This window comes from Cebus imitator, unplaced genomic scaffold (genome assembly GCF_001604975.1).
Source record: "Cebus imitator isolate Cc_AM_T3 unplaced genomic scaffold, Cebus_imitator-1.0 Scaffold560, whole genome shotgun sequence".
In the NCBI taxonomy this organism is placed as follows: Eukaryota; Metazoa; Chordata; class Mammalia; order Primates; family Cebidae; genus Cebus; species Cebus imitator.
The window spans coordinates 1,086,470-1,098,465 of NW_016107875.1; the positions used below are offsets into that span (position 1 = coordinate 1,086,470).

The 11,996-nt window shown below is 40.3% G+C and overlaps 1 pseudogene; it reads left to right on the forward strand.

The window, feature by feature from the left end:
* Positions 1 to 1,365: 1,365 nt before the first annotated feature.
* LOC119469061 lies at positions 1,366 to 1,449 on the forward strand (annotated as a pseudogene).
* Positions 1,450 to 11,996: the final 10,547 nt, after the last annotated feature.

An 11,996-nucleotide genomic window follows, 5' to 3' on the forward strand; every position in this document is an offset into this window, starting at 1 on the left:
ATTTGGGGATTCATCCTCCCCTTTCTCTTCCAAGAAGAAAAATGAAAGCTATGATGGCTGATTGTGTGTCAATATGGCTAGGCTAGGGTTCCCAGTCAACACTAATCTAGATGTTGCTGGGAAGATATTATTTTAGATGTGATGAATATTTAAGTCAGTAGACTCTGAGTAAAGCAAATTACTCTTCCTAATGTGGGTTGACTCATCCACTCAGTTGAAGGCCTTAGGAACAAAGACTGAGGTTTCCTGGAAAATAATCAATTCTGCCTCAAGTCTGCAATATAGAAACCCTACCTGAGTTTCCAGACTGCAGATTTTAAATATAAGATGGCAACACTAACTCTTCCCTGAAATTCTGGCAAGCTGGCCTGCTCTGCAGATTCCAGACTTACCAATCCCCACAAGTGGGTTAGTCAATTCCTTAAAATAAATCTGAATGTGTGTGTGTGTATCCCTATGTGTTCAGTTTCTCTGGAGAACCCTAACTGATCAAAACCCAACTCTAAAACCTATTTCAGGTCCCTTGATAGCTATTTAAATATGATGCCAGTGACATCATATTTAAATAGCTATCAAGGGACCTGAAATATAGCAATTGACCGTCTGGGTTCCAGTTTAAGTCCCAGGCCAACCCACTTACTAGCATCATGAACTTTTACTTAATTATGCTTAGCCTTGGTTTCTTCATTTGTGTAAGGGAGAAAATGGCAATATTTGGCCAGGCGCAGTGGCTCACACCTGTAATCCCAGCACTCTGGGAGGCTGAGGCAGGTGGATCTCTTGAGCTTAGGAGTTCAAGACCTGCCTGGGCAACATGGCAAAACCCTGTCTCTACAAAAAATATAAAAATTAGCTGGGTATGGTGGCACATGCCTGTAGTCTCAGCTACTCAGGAGACTGAGGCAGGAGAATCACTTGAGCCTGGTAAGTGGAGGCTGCAGTGAGCTGTTTCTGTGCTACAGCTCTCCAGCCTGGGCAAAAAAGTACCCTGTCTTAAAAAAAAAAAAAGGAAAAGAAAAGAAAAAATAGTAGTATTTGCTGAATAGGCTATTGTAAAGCTTAAACAACAAAACACATGTGCTTAGAATAGTATCTCACTCAGAGTAGGTACTCAGTAAAAGTTAGTAGTTACTAAAGTTACTGCAGGAAGCTGCCAGAGAAGGATAATTTACAAAGTGAGGAAAGCTAGCTAGCTTAGTTCACTTTCCTCCCCCACATTCCTCTCCCAAAACTCTCGGGCACAGGCAGCCTCTGTTTTTCACTACAACCTATTCCTGGGGTATATTATAAATGTATATCATACAATTCTTCTAAAGTCTCCTATCTCTTCCCATAGGAATCAATCAAAGTTAAAAGTTGGATTCCAAGACTATACTTTCAGGAATCATTTCTATAGTTTGCTAGTAGGGAAGTTTCTCTGAATGTGTAGAGCAAAAAGAAAAAAAGTTTCAAATTCCAAATTAAGGACAAAATCATCCATGAAATCATTACTATGTCACAAAAGCCAAATAAAGTTATTTTTTAAGTCTTAATATGGGATTTCCATAAAACTTAATCCTTACTCCACAATACAGCTTTTTATAATCAATTTAATTGGCAGGTTTGTTTGCTTCCTAACAATTTAGAAGGACTTTCAGAAGATAATTTGGCTGGCCAAAACCTATTTTTATATCTAGCCAAATAGTTATCTCTAGATGGAGGGAGATGGGTTCATTTATCTTTTCTTTTTACTTTGCGTTTCTTTCAGCAATGCACCAGAAAAACTCACGAGACTCACTGGTTGGCTGGGTGTGGTGACTCATGTCTGAAATCCCAGTACTTCAGGATGCCAGGGAGGGTAGATTGCTTGAGCCCAGGAGTTCAAGGCCAGCCTGGGCAACATGGCAAAACCTTGCCTCTACAAAAAATTACTCAGGCGTGGTGGAACACACCTCCCAGCTACTCAGGAGGCTGAGGTAATAGGATCACTAGAACCTGGGAGATTGAGGCTGCAGTGAGCCAAGATCTCGCAACTTTACTCCAGCCTGAGCGACAGTGACACCTATCTCAAAAATACGTTAAAAAAAAGACTCAATGGCAGGTTGTATACTCACTACTAAGGTTTATTGTAGCAAAGTATACATAGCAAAAGCAGCAGGAAAAAGACATACATCAGCAGGCTCCAGAGAGGTTCAACACAGGTTTCCAACATCTTTCATTGTCTGGGGCCACACAGGAGCACTCCCTCTCAAGCAGTTAACTACAGGAACAGGTGTGGAATATCTTTGCCCATGAAAGCCTGCCTGAATCTCAGAGTCCAAGGCTTTTATGAGGAGCTGGTCATGTAAGTACAGTATATCCTGCTGTGCAATTAGCCATGGCAAGCAAAACTCAGGACCCTAACAATGAAACCTCAATCTTGATGTTTATGGAAAGCAACCTGACAAACCAGTATGGGATGGTTCATTGCTCCAGCTGTATATAACAAAATCACCAATCAGTAGCACAAAGAACTCTCTAAGGCCTATATTCCCAGTGGTTGGTCAAGGGTTAATCATGGATTCCTTGGAGACCAGCAAGATTATGCAAACTGACCTGCTGTGTTAACTCTTTCCTCACAGTTTATATTTTCTAAAATGTCTATAATTAACATATATTACTCTTTTTTTTTGAGATGGAGTCTCACTCTGTCACCCAGGCTGGAGTGCAGTGGTGCAATCTCAGCTCACTGCAACCTCTGCTTCCTGGGTTCAAGCAATTCTCCTGCCTCAGCCTCCTGAGTAGCTGGGACAGCCATGCACCACCAAGCCTGGCTAATTTTTTGTATTTTTAGTGGAGATGGGGTTTCACCCTGTTTGCCAGGCTGGTCTCAAACTTACGACTTCAGGTGATCCGCCTGCCTCGGCCTCCCAAAGTGCTGGGAATACAGGAGTGAGCCACCACGCGCAGCCAACGTCTATTACTTTTATAATCTTTTAGAAAAGTAACTATTAACATAAAGGCATGCAAACATAATGATTTTCTTTTTAGTTATTTAATGATGCTTTGTAGGCTCTCCACCTTTTCCTGTAGTCAGCAGAGCTGCTAAGACAGCAGTCACCCTACTAGACATGTCATAGATGCCCATCAGAGCCTTTACACACTTTTGGAAAACCATAAAAACAGGCATGAAAGAGCATGTGAAACCTAGGAAAAACCACAACAACCTACTTCCACTTCCCCATCTTAGAGATGAGGAAATGGGAATTCTGAACAGTGAAAGGACTCTCCCCAGGTTATAAACCTTAGGGTTTTCAGTTAAAAGCTTTTTTTGGAATTGATGAAATGTTTGCTCAGTTGTTTCTGAATGTCTTTACCATGGGCAGAAAAATGTGGATCCCTGAATGATGAGCTCACCTGGACCAAGTGCACATAGTTTGTCCTCCTTCAGTCTGGAGAGTGACTTCCCTTCCTCCCCCTGCCCCAGTGGCCTGACAGGATCCCACAGCTAGAGCATTGCCAGTGCTACTGGGTCAGTGTTCCATCTTGGAATCTAGTGAGAGGATAGGTTCATCTTCACAAATTTTCCTTTTCTCTCACCTTCATTTACTCTCTTGTAAGTTGCGGAGAGGTGTCCATGTCTCTACTAGACTGCAAATTCCTTTTAGATCTCCTGGAACGAGGTTTTATAGTGGATATGATTGCAGATAGTAAAGTCAAATGGTCCGGGTTTTAATTCTGTTTTTGCAACTACCACTATGATTTGGCCTATGTGATTTGAGTGAGTTACTTGAGGAAGTTACTTAATGGAAATAGTAGTACCTCCCTCCTAAGGCTACTGGGAGAAGGAAAGAAATGTCTTTCATTTAATAACTCTCAACTAGCATAGGGCTGGGCATATAGTAAATGTTCAATAAATATTAGCTATTATTTTTTAAGTGGATGCTCCATTCATTTTTGAAAATTCTATTCTCTGATTTTTAAAACCATTTTATTGAAGTAATTGACATGCAGTATAAACTGAACATGTTTAAAGTATAGAATATCATGTTTTGATGTGTATACCCCTGTGAAACTATCACCATAATCAAGTCAATGAACATATTCATAACCCCTAAAAGTTTTCTTTTTTTTTTTTTTTTGAGACAGAGTCTGACTCTGTCACCCAGGCTGGAGTGCAGTGGCACAATCTTGGCTCACTGCAACCTCCACCTCCTCGGTTCAAGCGATTCTCCTGCCTCGGCCTCCCGAGTAGCTGGGATTAGAGGCAACTGCCACCACACTCGGCTAATTTTGTATTTTCAGTAGAGTTGGGGTTTTGTCATTTTTGTCAGGTTGGCCTTGAACTCCTGACCTCAGGTGATCCACTCACTGTGCCCTCCCAAAGTGCTGGGATTACAGGCGTGAGCCACCATGCCTGGCCAAAGGTTTCTTATACCTGTTTGTAATCCCCTTCTGTGTCCTCAGGTGACACTATCTACTATCTATCTCTACATATTAGCTTGCATTTCCTAGAATCTTATTTATGTAATTGGAATCATATAGTATAGATACTCTTCTTTTGGCTTTCTTTATTCAGCTATGTTGTGAGATTCATTCATGTTGTTGCGAGTATCAGTTACTAAGTAATATTCCATTGTTTGACTGTACCAAAATTTGTTTACCCATTTACCTATTGATGGACATTTGGGGCTGTTTCCAGTTTGGAGATATTAGATATGAAACTTATGTGTAAGTCTTTGGACATACACAAATGACCTCTGACTTAACATTGATTCAACTTATGATTTTTCAACTTTATAGTGGTATGAAAACAATATGCACTCACTAGAAACTGTGCTTCAAGTACCCGTACAACCATTCTGATTTGTACTTTTAGTATAATATTTAATAAATTACATGAGGTATTCAGCATTTTATTATGAAATAGGCTTTGTATTAGATGATTTTGCCCCACTGTAGGCTAATGTAAGTGTTCTAAGCACGTTTCAGGTAGGCAAGACTAAGCTATGGTGTTTGGTATGTTAGGTGTATTAAATGCTTTTTCAACTTATGATATTTTCAACTTATGATGAGTTTATTGGGATGTAACCACATTATAAGTTGAAGACCATCTCTACTTATATTTCTCCTGGGAGTAGAATGAGTGGGTCATTAGGTAGGTATATGTTTAACTTTTTAAGAAACTGGCAAATTGTTTTCCAATTGGTTGTACCATTTTATATTCCTACCAGTAGTGTATGAGAATTCCATTGCTCTATATCCTCACCAACAGTTGGTATGGTCAGTGATTTTAATTAAATTAACTTGCTTTATTTATTTTTCTATTTTTATTTACTTATTTATTTATTTTGAGACAGGGGTCTTACTCTGTCATCCAGGCTGCAATGAAATGGTGTGATCATGTCTCACTACAGCCTCAGCTTCCTGGTGTTAAGTGATCCTCCCACTTCAGCCTCCCAATTAGCTGGGACTACAGGCACATGCCACCACACCAGACTAATTTTTTCTATGTTTTGTAGAGATAAGACATCACTCTGTTGCCCAGGCTGGTCTCGAAATTTTGGGTTCAAGTGATCCTCCCACCTTGGCCTCCCAAACTGCTGAGATTACAGGTGTGAACTACCACACCCAGTCCTGTTTTTAATTGTATACATTCTAGTAAGTGTATAGTGGTATCTCTTTGTGTTTTTAATTTGAATTTCCCTCATGACTAATGATGTTGAGCAATTTTAATGTGCTTATTCACCAATGTGTTTTTTTATGTAATGTCTGCCCTAATCATTTGCATATTTTTTAACTGGGGAAATGTTTTTCTTATTGTTGTTTTGTGACTTCATTCCATATTCTATACAAGTCCTTTATTAGATAGGTGATTTGCCGATACTTTCTCCCAGTCTGTAACTTTATCATTCTCTTAACAGTGTCTTTCAAAGAACAGAAATTCTTAATTGCAATTAACTGCGATTTATCATTTTTTTTTCTCTTATTGATTGTGCTTTTGTTGTTCTAATCTAAGGTCATAAAGATTTTCTCCTGTATTTTCTTCTAGGAGTTTTATAGTTTTAGGTTTTACATTTAGGTCTATAACACATTTTTAGTTTTTGTACACAGTATGAGGTATGGATCAAAGTTAATATTTTTGCCTATGGATGGCCAGTGTTTTCGCATTGTTAAAAAGATTATCCTTTATCTATAAAATCATTTTTGTACTTTTGTTGAAAATCAGTTTACCATATATGTGGTATTTTTACACTCTTTTTTCCCCCAACGATTCATTTGTCTATCTTCATACCAATACCATGTCTTGATAACTGTAACTCTATAATAAGTTTTGAAGTCAGGAAATGTATTTTTAAGTTTTCTTCTTGGCCAGACACAGTGGCTCATGCCTATAATCCAGCACTTTCGGAGGCTGAGGCAGGAGGATCACCTGAGGTCAAGAGTTCAAGACCAGCCTGGCCAACATGGTGAAACCCTGTCTCTACTAAGAATTAAAAAAAAAATAAAATAAAATAACCAGGCATGGTGTCTCATGCCTGTAATCCCAGCACTTTGGAAGGCTGAGGCAATTGGATCACCTGAGGTCGGGATTTCGAGACCAGCCTGACCAACATGGAGAAACCCTGTGTCTACTAAAAATACAAAATTAGCCAGGCTTGGTGGTTCACGCCTGTTATCCCAGCTACTCGGGAAGCTGAGGCAGGAGAATCACTTGAACCCAGGAGGTTGAGGTTGCTGTGAGCTGAGATCACACCATTGCACTCCAGCCTGGTGACAGGGCAAGACTCTGTCTCTAAAAAAAAAAAAAAGTTTTTCTTCTTTTCCCAAATTGTTTAGCTATTCCAGGTCTTTTGCATTTCCAAATTATTAATGATTTTAAAATCAGTTTGTTGATTTTTACACAAAAAACTGCTGAGGTTTTGATTAGGATAGCACTGAATCCAGATGCAAATTTGGGGAGAAATGACATTTTTTTTTTTTTTTTTTTTGAGACAGAGTTTCGCTCTCGTTACCCAGGCTGGAGTGCAATGGCGCGATCTCGGCTCACCGCAACCTCCGCCTCCTGGGTTCAGGCAATTCTCCTGCCTCAGCCTCCTGAGTAGCTGGGATTACAGGCACGCACCACCATGCCCAGCTAATTTTTTGTATTTTTAGTAGAGACGGGGTTTCACCATGTTGACCAGGATGGTCTCGATCTCTTGACCTCGTGATCCACCCGCCTCGGCCTCCCACAGTGCTGGGATTACAGGCGTGAGCCACCGCGCCCTGCGAGAAATGACATTTTAACAATGTTGAATCTTCTGATCCATGAGTATGAACTATCTCTTCATTTATTGAGATCTTTTTGTAATTTTCAGTGTAAAGAACTTGCATGTCATTTGTTAGTTTTATTGCTATGTATTTGACATTTTTGGTATTAGTATAAGTGGCATTTTTTAAAATTTCAATTTCCACTTGTTTGCTAGTATATAGAAATACAACTGCTAGGTGCAGTGGCTCACACATGTAATCCTAGCACTTTGGGAGGCCAAGGTGGGTGATTCATCTGAGGTCAGGAGTGGCCAGCCTGGCCAACATGGTGAAACACCCATCCCCGCTAAAAATACAAAAATTAGCCAGGCATTTGTCTGGCTAAAAGAAAAAAAGAAAAAAAAAAGAAATACAATTGATTTTTATATACTGAACTTATATCCAGCAACCTTGCTAAACTCACTTTTTAGTTCTGGTAGCTATTTTTGTAGATGTCGTGGGATTTTCTGAAGAATCATATCATCTATGAATAGACAGCTTTACTCCTTCCTTTCCAGTCTGGTTGTCTGTTGTTTCTTTTTCTTGCCTTATTGCACTGGCTCAAACCAGCACAGTGTTGAGTAGAGGTGATGAAAGCAGACATCCTTGCCTTGTTCCTGATTCTATGAGGAAAGCATTGTCTTCCACCATTTAGTATGATGTTAGCTTTAGATGTCCTATAACAGGTTGAAGAAATACCCTTCTGTTTCTAGTTTGCTAAGAGGTTGTTTGTTTTTATAAATCAGTAATTGATATTGGATTTTTTCAAATGTTTTCCTGCATCTATTGAGATCATTATTTTTTCTTTTTTAGTCTGTAATATGGTGAACTATATAGATTGATTTAATAACTTTATTAAGATATAACACATATAGCATAAAGTTTAAAGTTTATCCTTTTAAAGTGTATAATTCAGTGGTTTTTACACAAGTCACAGAGTTGTGCCTATATCACCACTATCAAATCCCATAGCATTTTCATTTCCCTGAAAGAAACTCTGTACCCATTAGAAGTCATTTCCCATTTTCTTCTCTCTCCCCACGCTCTGGCAGCCACCAACCCACCTCTAATTTGCCTATTCTGAACATTTTATATACATACAATCACACTATATGCAGACTTTTGTGACTGGTTTCTTTCACTTAGCATAATGTTTTCAAGGTGCATCCAAGGTATAGCATGTATCAGAATTTCATATCCATTTATGGCTCAATAATATTCTATTGGTGGGTATACCACATTTGTTTACCCATCAGTTGATGGACAATTGGGTTGTTTCTGCTTTTCGGCTGTTATGGACAATGCTGCTATCAACATTTGTACACAAGTGTTTGTGTGGACATATATTTTCATTTTTCTTGGGTATATATCCCTAGGAGTGGAATTGCTGGTCATACAGTAACTTTATGTTTAACCTTGTGAGGGACTTCCAGGCCAACAGTGAAGTTCAAGCAAGGGAAGGAGGAGGTCCTGGGTCAATGGTACATATTTGCTATATTGGAGAGAAGCAATTGGCCAAAGTTGTAGCTTGTCAATAGTCTGTTGAATAGCCATGGATTTTTTGGTGTGATCTCCGTGTTCCTGATTCTACGGGGAAAGCACTGTCTTTCACCATTTAGTATGATGTTAGTTTTACATGTCCTATAACAGGTTGAAGAAATGTCCTGTTTCTAGTTTGCTTAAAGGTTTTTTTTTTTGTTTGGTTTTTGGTTCAGAGAACACATGAAGCCAGGCTAGGTATCACCAATAGGTGACCATATTAAAGACTCATGAATATTGGTATTAATGTAGTACTAATAAGTGACCAGGTGCCCCTTATTTATGTTTATTACCACATGTACTCTTGGTTCTCACAACTCTTATCATCTTTGTTTAACCCACACATGTTCTATAGGATAATTACTGATTTATACTTGATATATCTTTTTTTTTTTTTTTTTTTGAGATGGAGTTTCGTTCTTGGTGCAAGGTCTGGAGTGTAATGGCGTGATCTCAGCTCACCGCAACCTACACCTCCTGAGTTCAAGTGATTATCCGCCTCAGCCTCCCAAGTAGCTGGGATTACAAGCATGTGCCACTGTGCCCAGCTAATTTTATGTTTTTAGTAGAAATAGGGTTTCTCCGTGTTGGTCAGGCTAGTCTTGAACTCCCAACTTCAGGTGATCCGCCCACCTTGGCCTCCCAAAGTGCTGGGATTACAGGCGTGAGCCACTGTGCCTGTCCTACTTGATATAACTTATGAGTTCATCCCATTTATTTTCTTCTGTAAAAGAAGTGAATATTTTGAAACGATACATCAAATGCATATTAAACCCTTCCCCTATATTATTGATTTCCCTATGACACCACACTTACTTTGCACGTAATGCTGAATAAATGTTAAATAAAAAATAAGCAGGGCCGGGCCTGTAATCCGAGCACTTTGGGAGGCTGAGGCAGGCAGATTGCTTGAGCCCAGGAGTTTGAGATCAGCCTGGGCAACATGGCAAAAACCCATCTCTACTAAAAATACAACAATTAGCTGGACATGGTGACACACATCCGCGATCTCAGCTACTGAGGAGGTTAATCAGTAACCTCTGAGGAGGCTGAGGTTGTAGTGAGCAGAGATTGCACCACTGCACTCCAGACTAGGTGACAGTGAGACTTTGTATCAAAAAATAATAATAATAATAGGCTGGGCATGGTGGCTCATGCCTGTAATCCCAGCACTTTGGGAGGCCGAGGTGAGCAGATCACGAGGTCAGGAGATCGAGACCATCCTGGCTGACATGGTGAAACATGGTCTCTACTAAAAATACAAAAAATTAGCGAGGCATGGTGGCACATGCCTGCAGTCCCAGCTATTCAGGAGGCTGAGGAAGGAGAATCACCTGAACCTGGGAGGTGGAGGTTGCAGTGAGCCGAGATCATGCCATTGCACTCCAGCCTGGTTACAGAACGAGACTTGTCTCAAACAAATAATAATAATGATAATAAAAATGAGCAATAATCTCAGGTAGTCTTGCCATAGAAATAAACAGATATTCAAACAAAGGATTCCTGTGGTTAAGTACTTGGGAAATATTGGTTTGTTTGTTTTTTGCTATCGGATTTGCTAGCCCCTTAATTCACTCGTGTAGTGATACTTCTTCATGAATGGATTTCATATTCAGCGTCCTCAGATGTACTAACCCCTGGAGCCCTTTACTCAAGGTGCAGCTCTAGGAATTAGTGTTGTATGAAACACACCTTGGGAAATGCTGCCCTGGGGATTGCTCTGTGCAAGGCCTTGGAAGTACAGATGTTTACTACAGCAGCCATAGACTCAGCAGCTGAACCGAAATTCCCTTGGGTGCCTTTTATACAGTATAAACATCCTGCTTTTCTAGGTTATTTTTTTAAACAATAACAAGAAGCAAGATAGGGAAACTGAAGTTACTTGGGGTATAAGCTGACTCAATTATGCAATCAAGGGTTTTTCTAATTTCTCCTTTTGAGAAAATGCAGGAATAATGTACCATTCCCTAAATAGCACAATGCTGAGACTAATTCTTTGACGAATATTAGGCATGTTAAAAGATAGTAGGATTATAAAAAGGAGACTTCCTCTTCCACCTGGCTAGAAAAACATGCCTAATAGAACACTAGGGAACCCAAATCTCTGTGCGAAGCATCTTCCTCACATGGTTAGCCTGGAGGGCCAAGGGATTCTAAAGACTTAAAACTGAGTTTATTGGAGCCCTCTGTATTGTAGATGGGAAAACAGGTAACTTAATCTAGTAGACAGAATGTAGGGACAGAAACAGAGCCAATCATAGGTCACCTACCCTATTGCGCTCCATTACACATCCTCTGGCCCCAAAACCATCACCACGTAGGCGGGTAACTCTGCCCTTGACCCGTACCATACCATTCTGCACACAGGATTGTCTCTCCCCCTTGCCCTTTTTGTAACCTCTTCTTGCACCCTTCCCTAAGCTCATCTCCAGCCTGAATCCTTCTAAGACTTCAAATTGCAGCTCAAACATTATTTCCTCTGGTGAGCTTTCCTTGACTCCAGCCTACTAGGGTATATGTTATTTCCCTATCACTTATCACAAATGTAATTTATATTATTTAGTGATTGTTTGTTCTACTACTTTGTGAACTACTCAAAAGGGCAGAAACTGTGTAACTAGTGCAGTATTGAATTTCCAGCACGTGGCACAGAGTAAATGTTGAAAAAATACCAGTTAGTGGCTCACACCAGTAGCCCTAGCTACTCAGGAGGCCGAGGTAGGACGGGGGATCACTTGAGCTGGGGAGTTTGAGGCTGCAGTGAGCTACGATCAAGCCACTGCACTCCAGCCTAGGTGACAGCGCAAGACCTTGTCCCCACAAAATAATCATAACAAAATAATAGGCCGGGAACGGTAGCTCACACTTGTAATCCCAACACTCTGGGAGGCCGAGGCAGGTGGATCACCTGAGGTCAGGGGTTTGAGACCATCCTGGCCAACATGGTGAAATCCCATCTCAACTAAAAATACAAAAATTAGTGGGAGCATGGTAGCTGGTGCCTGTAACCCCAGCTACTTGGGAGGCTAAGGAAGGAAAATTGCTTGAACTTGGGAGGCAGAGGTTGCAGTGAGCTGCGATCTTGCTACTGCACTCCAGCCTGGGTGACAGAGCGAGACTCCATCTCAAAAAAATAAATACATACATACATACACACATACGTACATACATACATACCAGTAAGTTGAATGATTGAAACCTAGGTA